General features: G+C 34.8%; 1 pseudogene; it reads right to left on the bottom strand.

Annotated features, from left to right (window-relative positions):
• Positions 1-5,457: 5,457 nt before the first annotated feature.
• Positions 5,458-5,647, bottom strand: LOC106822576 (DNA-directed RNA polymerases I, II, and III subunit RPABC4 pseudogene; annotated as a pseudogene).
• Between the last annotated feature and the right edge of the window lie 9,190 nt (positions 5,648-14,837).

Raw genomic sequence — 14,837 nt, 5'->3', positions numbered from 1 at the left:
CACCAGACAGGTTAGTAGAGTAAGAAACCCCTTGACAATGATAATACCAGGAACGACATGGCTGCTGCCCCAGCTGGCTTATGTCAAATATGCTTTCAGTCACTGAAAGAAGTTCCCTTCTATCTCTCGCTGATTAAGGATTTCGTTAAAGGAACATATGTTAAGCTCTATCAATTACTACTTCAATATCTATTGAGGTGATCAGAGGTTCTGCTCTTTAATCAGTTAACATTAATTCCTTAGTATTTTTTTTTTTAATAAACTGCAGTCTTCTTGCATTTCTAGGGCGAAACCTTTCTTGGTCACATTACATTAGGCTTTCAATACAGTGCATGGCTCACTTTGGTAATGTTTATTTAGGAGTTTTGCCAATATTTCAAATGCCAGATTTGTTATTTCTTTCTTCTTTGTGTGCTATTCTTTGGATTTTTTCTATTTTTATTGGGCTAATATACACACACTATAAAACTTACCATCTTAAGCATTTTTAAGTGTACAGTTCAGTGGTATTAAATACATTCACATTGTTGTGCAGCTGTCACCATTATCCATCCCCATAACTCTTTTCATCTTGTAAATTTGAAATAAAACTGAAACTCTATGTCTAAGAAAGAATAACTCCCCATTCTCCCCTCCATCTAGCCCTTGGCAACCACCTTATACTTTCTGTCTTCATGATTTTGACTACTCTTAAGTACCTCATACAATATAAGTATATAAGATATACCTATCTCCCTGTTGACATTGTATGAAAAGGGTTTTGTTCTTCACTTGACTCATTCTCTAAAAGGTTACATAATTCAATGTAACAAGATAGCATTGCTAATAAAATATTATGCTCATCTTCCATTAAAATTCTGTATATGAGTCAACAAAGTTAACATTAAGTCTGAAAAAATTATATACCACAAAATATAAACACTATGCAATAATCTCAATTCAGTTTTGGTTGTGTTTTCTCTTCCAAATGAAGATACGTTTGCAGAATCTAAGTAAATAACATTAATATTCATTTTCTTAAGTCTTTAATTTTCTTCAAATGTAACAAAAGTTTGAAATTTAGGGAGACTGAAATTTTTACTGGTTTTATATTCTACATTATTTAACTTGAGTTTTTACCTAACATTATACTTGTATCATAGGTCTTTTAAAAATATTCTTCCATATGGATACTTCTATTTAATCTTACTCTGCCTGCCTAATAGAGTTCAGGACTTGACAATGTATGTCTGTAGCAGATACTGCTGGCTGTTCAACAAACTGACATTGGATTCTGCTTGGGGCTCCCAAGCAGTTAGGTGAAGACATGCCATTGATTTCTAGACAGGGAATGTGAACAGAAGTGATGGATATCCCTTCCAGGACTAGCCCATGAGAAACTTCTAGGTATACTCCTTCATGTTCTTTCTCTTTTCCTATTGAGTGGATAAAGATGACCTCTGTTACATTGAAATCCACATGTTGAAGATGGCAAAGTCTGATAGCTGGGTTATGGAATGACCACATGGAGGTGACTCAACCTACCAGAAATACCTTTCCTAGACTGTTCATGTCAAATGAGTTGAGCTTCTGTTCATTTGAGAGATTCTGCAGCATATTTATTACTCTAAATATATATATAATATATATATTACTCTGTATTACTATAACTAATGTTACCAGTTAATACCAGAATTCATAATTTGGGGCAAGACCAAAGGAGAAAGTAGAATAAGGGTGAGAACAATAGATTATTTAGGAATGAGGCAAAAAAAAAAAAAAAAAGAAAATCCACACTATTATAACCTCTATACTTACTATGAGAGTGGTACAGACTTGGCTCTAAGATGACTAGCAATGTATGAGACTAAGGAATTCTGGCTAATAATCAAATCATAATATAAGAAAATAAATGCAAGCAATATCAAAGAATTAAGTGTGAAGTATGATTATGCAGAAGTTTCTCTTGCCATTCCACCTAAAGAAGTAATTATGTAAAAGTGTTTCCCACAACCTTTGGGACAATATTCTCACACTGGTTCAAAGGCTGTTTTTAAAAACCTCAATCTATATTGATATCATTACACTGGAGCTCTTTTCAGTAAAAATAATTTGGATGAGGTAAAAATAAAATATTTCAAATACACATCTCTCTATTGATCTAGACTGATAGAGGAGCAGATATAATAATATCTGGACCAGTGGGCTATTCTCTGAAACTAGCTTCATGCAGTTATTCTGTGACTCTGTGAAAACCAGTTGAATTCACAGCCATATATTACATCTGATGTGTGAGTAGGGTTAGCATTCTTTCAAGAAAGCTGAGATTCTTAGCAATAATGGATGCCATATCACAAAGTTTCCCTCTTCTCCTTAAAAGAATGTTAAAGGAAGAGCACATTTTATGTTTTTAAATTTTTTTAAGTGCAACTCATTCAACATTTATTGAACATCTATTATATGCCTCACGCTGGACCAAGCTTTGCTATTACAGCAATTTTTTTGCATGGAATTTATAATCTAGACCGGATATTATGAGAGCATCTCTTAAAGGAGAATACTGTATCAGATTGGAAAGTCGCAGAAAGCTTCCAGAAGGAGACTACACTAAAGTTGGGTGCTGAAAGGTTCAGTGAAGGACACCAGAAAAGGTCATCAAACATCTTCTTAGAATCAAAGGATTAAGTGAGAGGTGGATTGAAGTGGTGACAGAGGTAGGAAAGAAGTCAGATTATCAGGGATCAAATATACTATTCCTAATACTTTTGATTTTATCAAAATGGGGCGCCACTGAGGATTCTCACCAGGAAAGAGCCTTGAAATTTGTATTTGAGAAAGCAATCTGAAGAGTATGGAGGATGGAAAGGCTGGTAGCTGGGAGATCAATCCTAGGGTGAATACAATCATCTATATGGAAAATGGTAATAATTCTAGTAATTCTGACAATAATAGTTATTAAATTTGGAGCTTTTATGAATTGTTTCATTTTATCTTACAAATAAGCTTTGAGGTAGGTGTTATTATTTCATGCCTATCTTACAAATGAGGAACATAAACCCTGGTAAAGTTGCATTGTCAGCTATGAAGGGGACACTGCGGGTATTTGGACCCAAAGCCCTTCACCAAAGTCCATACTGTTCACTGAGCTCTTGAAAACTAACCAACCCATCAATAAGTCCGAATAGCTCATCTTCAAAACATATCTCACAACCAGCTACTTCTTACTCCCTCCAAGTTACCACCTTGGTCCAGCCACAATTATTATTAGCTTGAACTATCACAGGTGGTCCCTAACTGGCTTCTGCACTGTCATCTGTCTCTATATTGTCCAGTCTCACAGAACAGCCTGAGTAATCTTTTAAGTCTTAAACTATGTCAATCTCTTGCTTACTATCCCAATGACTTCTCGTCACAAGGCTCTAAGTCAGCTGGCCTCTGCCTACTTTGAACTGTGAGTCACATGGGCTTCATTCTGAAGTGGGGACAAGACAAGCTTACTTTTCATCCAAAGCTTTCACAGTAGCTGTTTCTCCTATTTCAGGAATATTCCTTTCCATTGTCTTCCTACAGCAAGTTCTCTCTCATTCTTCAGTCTTCTGCTCAAATAACCATTCTCTCTTGACTAATTTCCCACATGGAGCTTATTCTAGCAGGGGTAGGGATGTGCATGTATTTATATGTGTGAAGAGGCAGCGTGTTTTTACATCTTCTCAGTTTACACTTTCTCACTTTATATGATATTTTATTCTTCCTTAGGACTGGTCACTTCTGATTTCATCTACTATTTTTGAATTCTTCATAACTTCAATCCTTGAAGACTTTTCAGAGTCTCAAAGCACTGTTACCTCCAAGTACCAACCACCATAATTCCTCTACTTTGCCAATGAAGCTGAAGTTAAAAGAAATGAATTGAACTGGCCAGTCATTGAGTAGCAGGGCTGGATTTGAACCAATTTCCAGTGCTTTCCCCACGGTTGTTGGTAAGCAGTTTAGTAGGGGACAAGTTATGTATAAAATTAAAGCTCAGATTTACCAATTTTTGTATTTCTAGAGCAATATTCATAAGAATCCTTAAAAGCAATTTTATATCTATTTTCCCATATTTTTTTATTAAAATTTTCCAGGTAGGCAAGAGGTAAAATTACTCCCATTGTATAGATGAAGGGGACACAAAGAAGTAAGTCACTGACTGAAACGGTGATCTTGAGTTCTAGTGGTAAAACTTTTTCCATTAAACTGCTGTCTAGTTAACCAAATAACAATAGTCAATTAAACTACTGATACAAAAAGGACCTCTGATGAAATCAGAACAGTTAAGAGTAGAGTAGCTACATTATGCAATGTGTCGGGGTTTGTTTAGGGGGCTGTCATGGAGACATCACATTTATGTGGACTTCTCTGTCTAAAAAGGACAAGGTCAAGGAGGAATGTAGCAGAATTAGAAAATTATGAGAGCCATGGCTAAAGGAAAACCTGCACCAAGGAAGTACTCTTTAAAAATTTGAGCATTGTAGTACTTTGTACAGCATCTAGTAAATTTATAGAACTTAGTATTTGAGGATGCTACTAGAACTTAGGTGTTTTTAAAAATTGGCATAGATAAGTTTTTGAATGTCAGAGACACACATAGCTATTAATAAAGTTTGAACATGTCTAATCTTCAAAATGAAGGTTAGGGAGACCACTGTGACATCCCACAATGATGGAATCCTGGAACACATGGAGTATAGATGTGACCATCAATTCTCCTATCCCAAAGATCAAGGCAAAAATTATAAACATTTATCCAATCATTCAGTGTAAACCAATTTCTATTATTTTTATATCCTTAAAGCAAATTTTGTTACCTTAATGAATGATTACACCTGGGAAGGTGCACCTGCCTTATGTCTGCTTCTTCCACTTTACTTGGGATTGATTTTACCTTGCAGAAAACAACCATTAAAGCTTCTTCTCTTTCTCCCAAGACTTAACAAATAGTCAAGCATTATATACAAATACAGAAAGGCCTATGCCAAGTAACAAATGAAAAATATAACTCAGAATCATATGTGTACACTGACAGTAAGTGCATTAGTATATGCTATACAAAATCACGCTAGAGAATTTACAAACAGTTGATGTCAAACAGTGATTTCCAAGAACTTACTTAATCAGACCTTTAGAAGGCCCTAGAAAGCTTCATTTATAACAAGAACCCCAGATGATTCTAGGTTTTGACTAAAAATATGGTTCGAGGAAGCACTTTTAACTTTCATTGTGTGTCAGATTACATATACAATAAAATTAAATCATAAATCATATAATTGCATTATATAAACTATTAACAGATACCTAAGTACAATATGGCTTTTAAAATGAAATCATATACGTATAGTTGTATTCAAAAAGATAAATACACTAATCAAAATCCGTACAATGAGAAACATTAACAGCAAGTCCAAATACAAATGAAGATAGTCTTCTGAATTCCGTATTTCATCGAGCATCAAAAACCACCAGTTTTAGTCCTTTTCCTGTACATTATTCTGTATTGACATTCTCTGCATCTGATTGGATCCCTGGATATTATTTCATTTTCTGTGAGACATTTTCTATAGATAAATGTCATTGGCTGTTGCTTTGAGGGTTTAGCATCCTTCTGGGTGTCCACTGTTAGTCCCCACATAGCACGAAGAAACTTCTCACTCTGCGCTTCCAAACGGATTCTGGCTCATTGCTGTGTTGCCAAAGTATTTTGTTCTTATCATTATTGCAAAATTATCTTCCCAATACATTTCTCATATAAATATAATTCCACATATTCTCACCATGATCTTTCTCATATTCATGCACAATGAAGAATACAAAGATAAATCAGATATTTCAATATAATATTGAAAATCCAGTGAAATTCTCTGGTTTCATCTTTCTTATAGTCTTCTTCTAAATAATGGATGGAAAAACATTTGTATTTAAATGGCTTTTACAGGTTGGTAAAATTCCATGACGTTTGGACACTGAGGTACTGAAAAAAACTCTACATCAGATACTCCTTTCTATATAGTCAATAATAAGCAAATTATGTAGCAGCTTATAGTTCAGAGCAGACATGAAATCCTTTTCTTTTTTCTGTCAATTGGTTTGTTGTTAAGGAAACTTGTTTAACGTTATTTATTTTTTTCCCTTTACATCACCAATTTTGATGTTCTACAGTAAGTTATCACTGTCAATTCTTTGTGTTTTCTGAAGACTGCCTTCTCTTCTATACATAAAACACTAGTCAACTCAGATCAGTTATTTGTGTATTTGGTTATAGTAGAGTATATTTAAGTTGGAATGAATGTTTGCATTGTGACAATTTCTGTTTTTTTCTGTTGATGTTGAACAATTTTGACTGCTTTTAAAGGGCACAGAGCTCTAGCTGTCTTCATTTCCACAATGTCAAAATCATCGCTGTCGGGGTTAGACAGACCATCAGCGCATTTCGTGGGTTGGAGTGGTTTGTTTGGGAAATTTGGTGCTCTGTGGAGCACACAGTTATCTTAAAAACAATGTGCTGTGAATGTCCAAACAAAAAAGACAAAATGTGACTTGGAGTCTGGCAACATGCTGAAACCACGGCATTTGCATATTTACATCTGATATAAACACTGAAAAGATGAACTTTGATAAAAAATTTAAAATAATTGAAATTGAAAATATGACATTTAACAATATTAAGTGATTTAAAGATTTATTCTTTAAACTCAGAGTGGTAACCTCCAGTTAAGAAGATATTTTTAATGTTTGAAATTGCCGTTTGATACACATCACATGTATATAATCTAATCATTTATTACAGAATATTAAGCAAGAATTTTAGCTGTCAGAAAATTTCACTATGATAACTTGTATCTCTGGGAGAAAAAAGAGATGTGGGAATAAGAAGAATATCTCCAAAACTTTGAATTATAAAAATGTGACAAAGAAAATGAATTTTAAAATAACTTTTATGTTTTTTAAATGTATTGATATGTTATTATCTGAAAATTTGTGTAATGATGTCAACTAAACCCATCAGAGGCAAAACTTGCCTTTCCTGCACCTGTGTGTAGAATTGACTGGCCTAATAGCCTAGACTTATGCTGGTTAAAGCAAAAGATGCCCTTTTGTTTCCCTGAAAGGCATAAAAGCTCCCACATGATGTCACTTGTGTAATTTTAGAACTTTTTAAAATGAAATAATTCTAAATACACTTGTTCCATAAAAGTTACACAATTTGTGAAGGGTAAAAAGTCATTAAACGATAGTTAGAATAAAGTCTTATTTCTCTACACTTGAAACTGCTGACTCTCAGGTTTGATGTTCTTGATTAAAGTTTATATGATGATGCTTTTTTTTGGAAGTTGGGGTGGAAGACTTTGCTAGTTGTTTATACCAGTATAGTGTTTCAGAAATTCTTGGAGTCACAGTAGATAGTATTTTACAATGTTTTCTCTTCTTTTGTTGTCTATAAGGAAGAATGACCTAAACATGAGTCCCATTTCTTACCTACCTTTAAAAACTCTAATTATATTTTCTTTATAAATACTGGTTTTATTAAAAAAGGTATACCACCAAATAAAAAAAAATTTATGGAAGCTGATAATGTTCATATGTATGAATCAAATCCTACTTAGCGTATAATGGTGCTGAAATGCAATTAAAAAGAAGCTAAGGATAAGTCAATTATCCTTAAGAACAGACTCACTAAGTTTACCCATGTTGTAAAGTCAGGCGTTTTGGGAAAACAAGAGCAGAAACAAGTCAGTCCTAATGAGTAAAAGAGGAGCCTCAATGCAAGTGGACTTTACAGAAGTTAGGATGTAACTTTGTCATCCAGTCAACAAGATTTAAGTTGTACTCACTATATGTACTAGGGTTCTCCAGAGAAATGGAACTGATTTGGTATGTATATATATAGAAAGAATGAGGTTTATTCTAAGGAATTGCCTCACACAATTGTGGAAGAGGGTAGGTCCCAAGATCTACAAAGTGACTTGGCATGCTAGAGACCCAAGAGAGCTGATGGTTTAGTTCTAGTCCAGGTCCAAAGTCCTGAGAATCAGGAGAGCTGTTGTTTCAGTTTGAGCTCGGAGGCAGGGAGAAAGCCTATGCCCAGTTTGAAAGCAGTCAAGCAGGAAGAACTCTCTTACTTGGTAGAGAGTCATCCTTTTTGTTCTATTCAGACCTTCAACTGATTTGAAGAGGCCCATCCACATTAGTGAGGGCAATCTGCTTTGCTCAGTCTACTGATTTAAATGTTAATCTCATCCAAAAACACCCTCACAGAAACAGCCAGAATGATGTTTGACCAAATACCTGGGCACCCTGTGGCCCAGTCAGGTTGCCACATAAAATTAACCCTCACACTGTATAATGAACATCCTTTTTTAAAAAAAATTATTTTTTGTCTTTTTTTAATTGAAGTATTGTTGACATACAATATTATATTAGTTTCACATGTACAATGTGGCAATTCAACTTTATTTGTGTTACAAAATTTGTCACCCTGATAAGACTATCAACTATCTGTCATCATGCAAAGTTATTTTAATATTCTTGACTATGCTGTACATCACATTCCCATGACGTTTATTTTATGACTGAAATTTTGTACTTCTTATTCTCTTTACCTATTTCATTCTTTCTTTCATCCTTCTCCCTTCTGGCTACCGCCAATTTGTTCTCTGTATCCATGAGTTTGTTTCTGTTTTGTTTTGTTTGTTCATTTGTTTTGTTTTTTAAGAATCTACATGTAAGTGAAATCATCCAGTTTTCTTTCTCTTTGGCTTATTTCACTTAGCATAATAACCTCTAGATTCATCCATGTTGTTGCAAATGGTAGGATTTCATTCTTTTTTATGGATGAGTAATATTACATTGTATATTTATACCACATTTTGTTTATCCATTCATCTTCCGACGGACACTTAGATTGCTTCCATATCTTCGCTATTCTAAATAATGCTGCACTGAACATAGAGGTACATATATCTTTTTTGAATTAGTGTTTTCATTTTCTTCAGATAAATACCCAGAAGTGGTATTGCTGGATTGTATGATAGTTCTATTTTTAATTTTTTGAGGAAACTCCATACTATTTTCCATAACGTTTGCACCAATTTACCTTCCCATCAACAGTGCATGGGCGTTCCCTTTTCTCCACATACTTACAAAACTTATTATTTGTTGTCTTTCTGATAATAGCCATTCTGACAGGTATGAGGTGATATCTCACGGTGGTTTTGGTTTGTATTTCCCTGATAATTAGTTATGTTGGGCACCTTTTCATGTACCAGTTGGCATCTGTATGTCTTCTTTGGAAAAACATTTATTCAGGTCCTCTGCCCATTTTTTAATTGGATTATTTGTTCTCTTTCAATATCGAGTTGCATGAATTTTTTATATATTTTGGATATTAATGAGACATATCATTTGCAAATATATTCTCCCATTCAGGAGGTTGCCTTTTTGTTTTATTGATGTTTTTCTTTGCTATGCAAAAGCTTTTCAGTCTGATGTAGTCCCATTTGTTTACTTTTGCTTTTGTTGCCCTTGCCTGAGGATACAGATCCAAAAAAATATTGCTAAGACTGATGTCAAAGAGTTTACTCTTTTTGTTTTCTTCTAGGAGTTTTATGGTTTTAGGTCTTACCTTTAAGTCTTTAATCCACTTTGACTTTATTATTTGTGCATGGTCTAAGGAAGTGGTCCCATTTCATTCTTTTGCATATTGCCATCTAGTTTTCCCAACACCGTTTATTGAAGAGACTGTCTTTTCCCTGTTATATATTCTTGCCTCATTTGTCATAGATTAATTGACCATATATGAATGGGTTTATTTCTGGACTCTCTATTCTATTCTATTGATCTATGTATCTGTTTTTGCGCCAGTAACATACAGTTTTGACTACGATAGCTTTGTATTATAGTTTGAAATCAGTGAGGATGATTCCTCTAGCTTTGCTTTTCTTTCTCAATATTGCTTTGGCTATTTGTGGTCTTTTGTGGTTCCATACAAATTTTAGGATTGTTTTAGTTCTGTGAAAAATGCCATTGGCATTGTGAAAGGGATTGCGTTGAATCTGTATTGCTTTGGGTAGTATGGACATTTTGACAATATTAATTGTTCCAATCCACAAGCACAGTATATCTTTCCACTTCCTTGTGTCATCTTCATTTTTTTCCTCAATATCTTATACTTTTCTGAGTGTAGGTCTTTCACCTCCTTGGTTTACTTTATTCCTATGTATTTTATTCTTTTTGATGTAATTATAAATGTGATTGCTTTCTTAACTTCTCTTCTGATTGTTTGTTATTAGTGTATAGAAATGCAACAGATTTCTGAATGTTGATTTTTTGTCCTGCAATTTTACTGAATTCACTTCTTAGTTCTAGTACTTTTTTTGGTGGAGTCTCTAGAGTTTTCTGTATAAAGTATCATGTCATCTGCAAATAGTGACAGTTTTACTTCTTCCTTTCCAGTTTAGATACCTTTTATTTCTTTTTCTTGTCTGATTGCTGTGGCTACAACTTCCAATACTATGTTGAATAAAAGTGGCAAGAGTGGGCACACTTATCTCGTTTCTGATCTTAGAGGAAATGCTTTCAGCTTTTCACCACTGAGTATGATGTTACCTGTGGAATTGTTATATATGGCCTTTACTATATAGGTGTATGTTCCCTATTGATTGATTGATGTATTATATTGATGTGTTTATGATAAAAACATCCATTTATGAGAGTTTTTATCATAAATGGATGTTGAATTTTGCCAGATGCTTTTTCTGCATCTATTGAGATGATCACATAATTTTCATCCTTTGTTTTGTTAATGTGGTGTATACACTGATTTGCAGATATTGAACCATCATTGCATCTCTGGAATAAATCCCACTTAAACGTGGTGTATGATCCTTTTGATGTGTTGTTGAATTTGGTTTGCTAATATTTTGTTGAGGATTTTTGCCTCTGTTTTCGTCAGGGATATTGGTCTGTAATTTTCTTTCTTTCTTTTTTTTTTTTTTTGATGTCTTCGTCTGGTTTTGGTGTCAGGGTAATGCTGGCCTTGTAGAATGAGTTTGGGAGTAATCTTTTCTCTTCAAATTTTTGGAATAATTTGAGAAGGATAGATATTAACTATTCAACTTTTCTTTAAACGTTTGGTAGAATTCTCCTGAAAGCCATCTGGTCCTGAAGTTTTGTTTATTGGGAGTTTTTTTTTTATTATTACTGATTCAATTTCATTACTAGTAGTAGGTCTGTTCAGATTTTCTATTTCTTCCTGATTCAGTCTAGGAAAATTGTAGGATTCTAGGAATTCACCTATTTCTTCTTGGTGGTCCAATTTGTTAGTACATAATCATTTGTAATATAGTTTCATTGATCTTTTCTATTTTTTGTCTTTATTTTATTTATTTCTGCTCTGATCTTAATTATATCCTTCCTTCCACTACGTGGGCTTTGTTTATTCTTCATTTTCTAGTTCCTCTAGGTGTAAAGTTAGATTTTTTTGTTTGAGATTTTTATTGTTTCTGGAGATAGTCTTGTATCTCTATAAAGTTTCCTCTTAGAACTGCTTTTGCTGTGTCCCATGGATTTTGAACTGATGTGTTTCTGTTTTCATTTGTCTCAAGGTATTTATTTGGTTTCCTCTTTTGATATCTTTTTTGACACATTGGTTATTTAGTAGCATACTGCTTAGCCTCCATATGTTTGTCTGTTTTCCAGTGTTCTTCTTATGATTGATTTCTAGTTTTATACCACTGTGGTCAGAAAAGATGCTTGACATGATTTGAATATTTTTAAATTTACTGAGACTTGTTTTGTTGCCTAACATATGATCTATTCTGCAGAATATTCCATGTGTGCTTGAAAAGAATGTGTATTCTGCTGTTTTTGGATGGAATGTTCTGTATATTATCTCTTAAGTCCATCTGGTCTAATGTGTCATTTAAGACCAATGTTTCATATTGATTTTCAGTCTGGATTATCTATCCATTGATGTAAGTGGGGTTTTAAAGTCCCCTACTATTATTACATTTCTGTCAATTTCTCATTTTATGTCTGTTAACATTTGATTTATGTATTTAGGTGCTCCTATGCTAGGCACATATTTACAAGTGTTATATCCTTTTGTTGGGTAGTTCCTTTTAACATTATGCAGCGTTCTTTATCTCTTGTTACAGTTTTTGTTTTAAAGTCTATTTTGTCTGATATAAATGTTATTAGCCCAGCTTTCTTTTCGTTTCCATTTGGATGGAATGTCTTTTTCCATCCCTTCACTTTCAGTCTGCATGTCTTTAGATCTGAGGTGTGTCTCTTGTATGTAGCATAAATATGAATCTTGTTTTTAAATCTATTCAGTTACCCTATGTCTTTTGATTGGAGCATTTAGTCTATTTACATTTAAAGTAACTATTGATAGATATATACTTATTGCCATTTGGTTACTTTTTTCTGGATGTTTTCATAGTTCTTCTTTGTTCCTTTCTCCTTCTCTTGCTTTCTTCCCTTGTAATCTGATGACTTTCTTTAGTGCTATGCTTGGATTCCTTTCTCTTTACTTTTGTATATTTATTATTACTTTTTGGTTTGTGGTTACTGTGAAGTTCATATATAACAAACTATATATATAGCAATCTGTATTAAGTTGATGGTCTCTTAAGTTTTAACACATTCTAAAAGCACTATATTTTTACTTCCAACCACCACATTTTATTTTTTTGACATCATATTTTACCTCTTTTAATTTTGTGTATCCCTTAATCTCTTTTTGTAGCTAGAGATAATTTTAGTACTGTTGTCTTTTTGATCTTCATACCAGCTTTATAACTGATTGATCCACTACAGTTACTATATATTTGCCTTTACGAGTATTATTTGTTTCTTTGATAATTTTCTTATTTCTCTTTGTAGGTTTTTCTTTTCCACCTAAAGCAGGCCCTTTAACGTTTCTTGTAAGACCAGTTTAGTGGTGATGAACTTCTTTAGTTTTTGTTTGTCTGGAAAACTCTTCATCTCTCCTTCCATTCTGAATGATAAGCTTGCCAGGTGGAGTATTCTTGGTTGCAGATTTTTTGCTTTCAACACTTTGAATATGTTATGCCACTCCCTTCTAGTCTGTAAAACTTCTACTGAAAAGTTAGCTGATAGTCTTATGGGAGTTCCCTTGTAAGTAACTTGTTGCTTTTCTTTTGCAGCTTTTAAGATTCTCTCTTTATCTTTAATTCTTGACATTTTAATGTTAATGTGTCTTTGTATGGGCCTCTTTGGGTTCTTCTTGTTTGGGACTTTCTGTGCTTCCTGGACCTGGATGTATTTCCTTCTCCAGATTAGGAAAATTTTCAGGTATTATTTCTTCAGATAAATTCACTGCTACTTTCTCTCTCTATTCTCCTTCTGGGACAACTAAAGTGCAAATTTTAGTTGCTTGATGCTGTCCCAGACATCCCTTAAACTGTCTTCTTTATTTAAATTCTTTTTTCTGTTCAGCTTTAGTGCTTTTCTCTACTCTTTTGTACACATTGATGATCTACTCTTCTGTATCATCTAATGCACTATTGATTCCAATAGTGAATATTTCATTTTGGTTATTGTATTCTTCAACTCTGATTGGTTCTTTTTTATAATTTCTAACTCTTTGTTCAAGTTCTCATTGTGTTCATCTATTCTTCTCCTGAGTTTGGTGAGCATCCGTATGATTGTTACTTTGTACTCTTTATCAGGTAGATTGCTTAGTTATTTTTCTGAGGATTTGTGTTATTTCATTTGGAACATATTTCTCTATCTCCTCATTTTGCCTAATTCTCTGTTTATTTCTATCTGCTAGGTAGGTCAGCTACATCTCCCTATCTTGGAAAAGTGGCCTTATATAGTACATGTTCTGTGGGGCCCAGCAGTACACTCCTCTTTGGTCACAAGAGCCAAATGCTCCAGGGCTGTCTCCTGTGTGGTTTGCATGTGCCTTTCTGTTGTGGTAAGGCTGCAGTTGCTGCAGGTATGCTGGTGGTGGGGCAGGCCCCTGGCACCACTGGCTGTGAGGCCCACTAGCATGTGACCATTGCAGGTGCATTGTTGGGTGGGGCAGACCCTTGTTGTGGCTGCTTGTGATGCCCAGTGGCATGCATCTGCTGCAGACTCACTGGTGGGTGAACCAGGCCTCTGGCACAAGCTGACTGTGCTGTCCAGCTGGACGTATCTGCCATGGATGTGCAAGTGGGTGGGGCAGGCCCACATGCCAACAGGCTAGAGGGAGGATTCCAAAATGGTACCTGCATGTCAGCACAGCTGAATGAGGTCACAAAAATATCTGTCATCAGTGTCTCAGGCCCTGAGAGGGGTCCCAGCTACCTCCTGCCTCTCCAGGAGGCACTACAAGCCTAGAGAGTCTCTTTTACTTATGGACTATGTGCTTTTCTATCCAGTGTTTTTCCGCTGATTTTTGGGTTGCGTAAGTCTGTGTGTGAACCCTTTAAAAGCAAATTTTCCTTTCCCTGAAGTTCCATAGTTTTCTTGGGCATAATTCCCATTCTTTTTCAAAGCCAGGTGATTTGGGGTCTTGTCTCTCCTGTGCTAGATGTAAGGGCTGGAGTGCCTAATGTGGAGCCCAAATCCCTTGCTCCCCTGGGAAAAGTTCTGTACTTTGAGATTGTTTTTGACCAGGAAACCTCACAGATAGGGTGTGATTCTTTTCCTCATCAGGGCTATATTTCTGCCTCTTCCACCCTTCTCAGTGTTGTCTCTTGTTGTGGAGGCTGTTTTCATCCAGTTTCCAGATCTGCCTCAGAAGAAGTTATTCCACATGCAGTTGTAAATTTGTTGTGTCTGTCGGACGAGGCAAGCTCTGGATCCTC

Source organism: Equus asinus, chromosome 3 (assembly GCF_041296235.1).
Source record: "Equus asinus isolate D_3611 breed Donkey chromosome 3, EquAss-T2T_v2, whole genome shotgun sequence".
NCBI lineage: Eukaryota > Metazoa > Chordata > Mammalia > Perissodactyla > Equidae > Equus > Equus asinus.
Note: the sequence above shows the minus strand (reverse complement) of the source record. Positions and strands in the feature narration are given on the sequence as shown.